Raw genomic sequence first — 7,378 nt, 5'->3', positions numbered from 1 at the left:
TTTTAATTGTCTACTTGTGTAGATGGTGTCCCCCAAATTTCAGCTCATTTGGAGAAGCGCGCGATCAAAACGAACATTTTGTACGACGTCCTGGAAAACGCTGACTCAGCAATTTTGAAAATTCAATCCCAGCTCGCTGTTTTCCTGCTGTTTTGAGGTCGGGGTCATAATAATATTTTTTGTTTGTCCCGACAACACGCATGTGTATACCAAATTTTGTGGCTGTACGACAAAGTTTTTTGCAGACCCCCTCCCATCGACGCAATGCATTTTGGGTTTTGCAGGTGGCGCTGTAGGGCCAATTTTTAAATCCCAATATTGAAATTCACATTAAAAAAATTTTTTCGCCGAAACTGAATTTTGTGCAAAATTTGGTGAGTTTTCGAGCATGTTCAGGGGGTCAAATTCCAGTTGAAAGAGCAGAAGAAGAAGAAGAAGAAAGAAAGAAAGAAAGAATTAAAGCCGCGAGCGGCGTCAAAAGGCCCTCGCCCACTGCTTACCTGAGCCACCCCATTTTATCCTTTCATTGATGTTTGTCAAATTTGGCACATTTCCATGGCAACAAGTAAATTTGATTTGATGGGAGATTTTTCACTTGGGCCCATTAGAATAACATGGGGAACCTCAGCCATCGCCACGGCAACACCGTTGATAATACAATATGGTTACCATTTGCTTTTTTGATCACGACGACATGAAGGAATTATTTCCCAAATTCCATTCATTTCTGATAATCTAATAATTTTACTCCCCATACAGATTTCATTTTGATTCTGTAGGGGGCGCTGTAATGCCGATTTTCAAAATTTAACTGTTTATGTGTCCAGGAAGGAAGGATCAATCAGTGTTTAAAATTTGGTTTGGATTGGAGTCATTATGTAGAAATGGCAGCCATTTATCACACTGAAAAAATGGCGGAGTTTGACATCAAATTTGCGGCGTTGCCACGCGGAAACCGTAGTCTGAAGATTTGTGAATTGGATAACTTTTAATTGTCTACTCGTGTAGATGGTGTCCACCAAATTTCAGCTCATTTGGAGAAGCGCACGATCAAAACGAACATTTTGTACGACGTCCTGGAAAACGCTGACTCAGCAATTTTGAAAATTCAATCTCAGACAGCTGCTTTCCTGCTGTTTTGAAGGCGGGGTCATAATAATATTTTTTGTTTGTCCCAACAAGGCGCATGTGTATACCGAATTTTGTGGGTGTACGACAAACTTTATTGCAGACGCCCTCACATTGACGCAATGCATTTTGGGTTTGTCAGGTGGCGCTGTAGAGGCAATTTTTAAATCCCAAAATTGAAACACATATTAAAAAAAAATTTTCACCGGAACTGAATTTTGGGCAAAGTTTGGTGAGTTTTCGAGCATGTTCAGGGGGTCAAATTCCAGTTTAAAGAGCAGAAGAAGAAGAAGAAGAAAGAAAGAAAGAATAATATTTTTTGCAAAAACAATATGCGATTTTTTTTTCTGCCATTATTTCGCCCACATGTTATATATTTTCGGAAAGGTCTCGACAAGCCCGACGCGTCTGTGAGGTGTTTGAGAGTGTGAATGTCTGTGGTCGAGCGCTACGCACGCGCTCGACAATTCATGTTTGTGTGTGAGAGTGTGTGTGTGTTTTTTGTATTTGTACACGTGTGTATGAGTGCATGTCGGGGCGTGTGTGTCTGGTCATGTTGGCCGATGTCTGAGGTCGAGCGCTGCGCGCTCGACTTGCCATTTTTGTACGTTTGAGTGTGTGAAAGGCCTGTGGTCGAGCGCTGCGCGCTCGAAAATTCATGTGTGTGTGTGCGTTTTTGTGTTTGTACACGCGTATGTGTGAGTGCATGTCGGTGTGTGTGTGTCTGGACATGCTGAATGATGTCTGTGGTCGAGCGCTGCGCGCTCGACTTGTCATCGTTGTGTGTTTTGAGAGTGTGAAAGGCCTGAGGTCGAGCGCTGCGCGCTCGACTAGTCGTTGTCTGTGTTGCAGAAACAATAGGCCCTTCGCCCTTGGCAGGCCAGGGGCTCGGGCCTAATAAAGCCGCGAGCGGCGTCAAAAGGCCCTCGCCCGCCGCTTACCTGACCCGCCCCATTTTATTCTTTCATTGATGTTTGTCAAATTTGGCACATTTCCATGGCAACAAGTAAAATTGATTTGATGGGAGATTTTTCACTTGGGCCCATTAGAATAACATGGGGAACTTCAGCCATCGCCACGGCAACACCGTTGATATTACAATATGGTTCCCATTTGCTTTTTTGATCGGGATGACATGAAGAATTTATCAACCAATTTCCATTCATTTCTGATAAACTAATAATTTTACTCCCCATACAGATTTTATTTTGATTCTGTAGGGGGCGCTGTAACACCAATTTCCAAAATTTCACGGTCAATGTGTCCAGATAAGAAGGGTCAATAAGTGTTTAAAATTTGGTTTGGATTGGAGTCATTATGTAGAAATGGCAGCCATTTATCACATTGAAAAAATGAAAAATTTGACATCAAATTTGCGGCGTTGCCACGCGGAAACCGTAATCTGAAGATTTGTGAATTGGATAACTTTTAATTGTCTACTCGTGTAGATGGTGTCCACAAAATTTCAGCTCATTTGGAGAAGCGCGCGATCAAAACGAACATTTTGTACGACGTCCTGGAAAACGCTGACTCAGCAATTTTGAAAATTCAATCAAAGCTCGCTGCTTTCCTGCTGTTTTGAGGTCGGGGTCATAATAATATTTTTTGTTTGTCCCGACAAGACGTATGTGTATACCGAATTTTGTGGTTGTACGACAAAGTTTATTACGGACCCCCTCCCATTGACGCAATGCATTTTGGGTTTTGCAGGTGGCGCTGTAGAGGCAATTTTTAAATCCCAATATTAAAATTCATATTAAAAAAAATTTTTCGCCGGAACTGAATTTTGTGCAAAATTTGGTGAGTTTTCGAGCATGTTCAGGGGGTCAAATTCCAGTTTAAAGAGCAGAAGAAGAAGAAGAAGAAGAAGAAAGAAAGAAAGAAAGAATAATATTTTTTGCAAAAACAATATGCTTTTTTTTTTCTGCCATTATTTCGCCCACATGTTATATATTTTCGGAAAGGTCTCGACAAGCCCGACGCGTCTGTCAGGTGTTTGAGAGTGTGAATGTCTGTGGTCGAGCGCGTAGCGCTCGACAAGTCATGGTTGTGTGTGAGAGTGTGTGTGCGTTTTTTGTATTTGTACACGTGTGTATGAGTGCATGTCGGGGCGTGTGTGTCTGGACATGTTGGCCTATGTCTGAGGTCGAGCGCTGCGCGCTCGATTTGTCATTTTTGTACGTTTGAGTGTGTGAAAGGCCTGTGGTCGAGCGCTGCGCGCTCGAAAAGTCGTGTGTGTGTGTGCGTTTTGTGTTTGTACACGCGTATGTGTGAGTGCGTGTCGGTGTGTGTGTGTCTGGACATGTTGAATGATGTCTGTGGTCGAGCGCTGCGCGCTCGACTTGTCATCGTTGTGTGTTTTGAGAGTGTGAAAGGCCTGAGGTCGAGCGCTATGCGCTCGACTAGTCGTCGTCTGTGTTGCAGAAACAATAGGCCCTTCGCCCTTGGCAGGCCAGGGGCTCGGGCCTAATTAAAGCCGCGAGCGGCGTCAAAAGGCCCTCGCCCGCTGCTTACCTGACCCGCCCCGTTTCGTTCTTTCATTGATGTTTGTCAAATTTGGCACATTTCCATGGCAACAAGTACATTTGATTTGATGGGAGATTTTTCACTTGGGCCCATTATAATAACATGGGGAACTTTAGCCATCGCCACGGCAACACCGTTGATATTACAATATGGTTACCATTTGCTTTTTTGATCGGGACGACATGAAGGAATTATTTCCCAAATTCCATTCATTTCTGATAAACTAATAATTTTACTCCCCATACAGATATTATTTTGACTCTGTAGGGGGCGCTGTAACGCCGATTTTCAAAATTTAAATGTCAATGTGTCCAGTAAGGAAGGATTAATCAGTGTTTAAAATTTGGTTTGGATTGGAGTCATTATGTAGAAATGGCAGCCATTTATGACACTGAAAAAATGGCAAAATTTGACATCAACTTTGCGGCGCTGCCACGCGGAAACCGTGATCTGAAGATTTGTGAATTGGATAACTTTTAATTGTCTACTTGTGTAGATGGTGTCCACCAAATTTCAGCTCATTTGGAGAAGCGCGCGATCAAAACGAACATTTTGTACGACGTCCTGGAAAACGCTGACTCGGCATTTTTGAAAATTCAATCCCAGCTCGCTGCTTTCCTGCTGTTTTGAGGTCGGGGTCATAATAATATTTTTTGTTTGTCCCGACAACGCGCATGTGTATACCAACTTTTGTGGCTGTACGACAAAGTTTTTTGCGGACTCCCTCCCATCGACGCAATGCATTTTGGGTTTTGCAGGTGGCGCTGTAGGGCCAATTTTTAAATCCCAATATTGAAATTCATATTAAAAAAAATTTTTCGCCGGAACTGAATTTTGTGCAAAATTTGGTGAGTTTTCGAGCATGTTCAGGGGGTCAAATTCCAGTTTAAAGAGCAGAAGAAGAAGAAGAAGAAGAAAGAAAGAAAGAATATTAAAGCCGCGAGCGGCGTCAAAAGGCCCTCGCCCGCCGCTTACCTGACCCGCCCCGTTTTATTCTTTCATGGATGTTTGTGAAATTTGGCACATTTCCATGGCAACAAGTAAATTTGATTTGATGGGAGATTTTTCACTTGGGCCCATTAGAATAACATGGGGAACTTCAGCCATCACCACGGCAACACCGTTGAAATTACAACATGGTTACCATTTGCTTTTCTGATCGGGACCACATGAAGGAATTATTCCCTAAATTTCATTCATTTCTGACAAACTAATAATTTTACTCCCCATACAGATTTTATTTTGATTCTGTAGGGGACGCTGTAACGCCGATTTTCAAAATTTCATGGTCTATGTGTCGAGGAAGGAAGGATTAATCATTGTTTAAAATTTGGTTTGGATTGGAGTCATTATGTAGAAATGGCAGCCATTTATCACTCTGAAAAAATGGCGAAATTTGACATCAATTTTGCGGCGTTGCCACGCGGAAACCGTAATCTGAAGATTTGTGAATTGGATAACTTTTAATTGTCTACTTATGTAGATGGTGTCCACCAAATTTCACCTCATTTGGAGAAGCGCACGATCAAAACGAACATTTTGTACGACGTCCTGGAAAACGCTGACTCAGCAATTTTGAAAATTCAATCCCAGATAGCTGCTTTCCTGCTGTTTTGAAGGTGGGGTCATAATAATATTTTTTGTTTGTCCCGACAACACGCATGTGTATACCGAATTTTGTGGCAGTACGACAAAGTTTATTGCGGACCCCCTCCCATTGACGCAATGCATTTTGGGTTTTGCAGGTGGCGCTGTAGAGCCAATTTTTAAATCCCAATATTGAAATTCATATTAAAAAAAATTTTTCGCCAGAACTGAATTTTGTGCAAAGTTTGGTGAGTTTTCGAGCATGTTCAGGGGGTCAAATTCCAGTTTAAAGAGCAGAAGAAGAAGAAGAAGAAGAAGAAGAAAGAAAGAATAATATTTTTTGCAAAAACAATATGCTTTTTTTTTTCCTGCCGTTATTTCGCCCACATGTTATATATTTTCGGAAAGGTCTCGACAACCCCGACGTGTCTGTGAGGTGTTTGAGAGTGTGAATGTCTGTGGTCGAGCGCTACGCGCTCGACAAGTCATGTTTGTGTGTGAGAGTGTGTGTGTGTTTTTTGTATTTGTACACGTGTGTATGAGTGCATGTCGGGGTGTGTGTGTCTGGACATGTTGACCTATGTCTGAGGTCGAGCGCTGCGCGCTCGACTTGTCATTTTTGTATGTTTGAGTGTGTGAAAGGCCTTGGTCGAGCGCTGCGCGCTCGAAAATTCGTGTGTGTGTGTGTGCGTTTTTGTGTTTGTACACGCGCATGTGTGAGTGCGTGTCGGTGTGTGTGTGTCTGGACATGTTGAATGATGTCTGTGGTCGAGCGCTGCGCGCTCGACTTGTCATCGTTGTGTGTTTTGAGAGTGTGAAAGGCCTGAGGTCGAGCGCTACGCGCTCGACTAGTCGTTGTCTGTGTTGCAGAAACAATAGGCCCTTCGCCCTTGGCAGGCCAGGGGCTCGGGCCTAATAATATTTTTTGCAAAAACAATATGCTTTTTTTTTTCTGCCATTATTTCGCCCACATGTTATATATTTTCGGAAAGGTCTCGACAAGCCCGACGCGTCTGTCAGGTGTTTGAGAGTGTGAATGTCTGTGGTCGAGCGCTATGCGCTCGACAAGTCATGGTTGTGTGTGAGAGTGTGTGTGCGTTTTTTGTATTTGTACACGTGTGTATGAGTGCATGTCGGGGTGTGTGTGCCTGGACATGTTGGCCTATGTCTGAGGTCGAGCGCTGCGCGCTCGACTTGTCATTTTTGTACGTTTCAGCGTGTGAAAGGCCTTGGTCGAGCGCTACGCGCTCGAAAATTCGTGTGTGTGTGTGCGTTTTTGTGTTTGTACACGCGTATGTGTGAGTGCGTGTCGGTGTGTATGTGTCTGGACATGTTGAATGATGTCTGTGGTCGAGCGCTGCGCGCTCGACTTGTCTTCGTTGTGTGTTTTGAGAGTGTGAAAGGCCTGAGGTCGAGCGCTGCGCGCTCGACTCGTCGTTGTCTGTGTTGCAGAAACAATAGGCCCTTCGCCCTTGGCAGGCCAGGGGCTCGGGCCTAAATATTAAAGCCGCGAGCGGCGTCAAAAGGCCCTCGCCCGCTGCTTACCTGACCCGCCCCGTTTTATTCTTTCATTGATGTTTGTCAAATTTGGCACATTTCCATGGCAACAAGTACATTTGTTTTGATGGGAGATTTTTCACTTGGGCCCATTAGAATAACATGGGGAACTTCAGCCATCGCCACGGCAACACCGTTGATATTACAACATGGTTACCATTTGCTTTTTTGATCGGGACGACATGAAGGAATTATCACCCAAATTCCATTCATTTCTGATAAACTAATAATTTTACTCCCCATACAGATTTTATTTTGATTCTGTAGTCGGCGCTGTAATGCCGATTTTCAAAATTTCACTGTCAATGTGTCCAGGAAGGAAGGATTCATCAGTGTTTAAAATTTGGTTTGGATTGGAGTCATTATATAGAAATGGCAGCCATTTATCACAATGAAAAACTGGCAAAATTTGACATCAACTTTGCGGCGTTGCCACGCGGAAACCGTGATCTGAAGATTTGTGAATTGGATAACTTTTAATTGTCTACTTGTGTAGATGGTGTCCACCAAATTTCAGCTCATTTGGAGAAGCGCGCGATCAAAACGAACATTTTGTACGACGCCCTGGAAAGCGCTGACT

The sequence above is a fragment of the Salarias fasciatus genome, chromosome 4, assembly GCF_902148845.1.
Source record: "Salarias fasciatus chromosome 4, fSalaFa1.1, whole genome shotgun sequence".
NCBI lineage: Eukaryota > Metazoa > Chordata > Actinopteri > Blenniiformes > Blenniidae > Salarias > Salarias fasciatus.
This window is presented reverse-complemented; position numbering follows the sequence as displayed.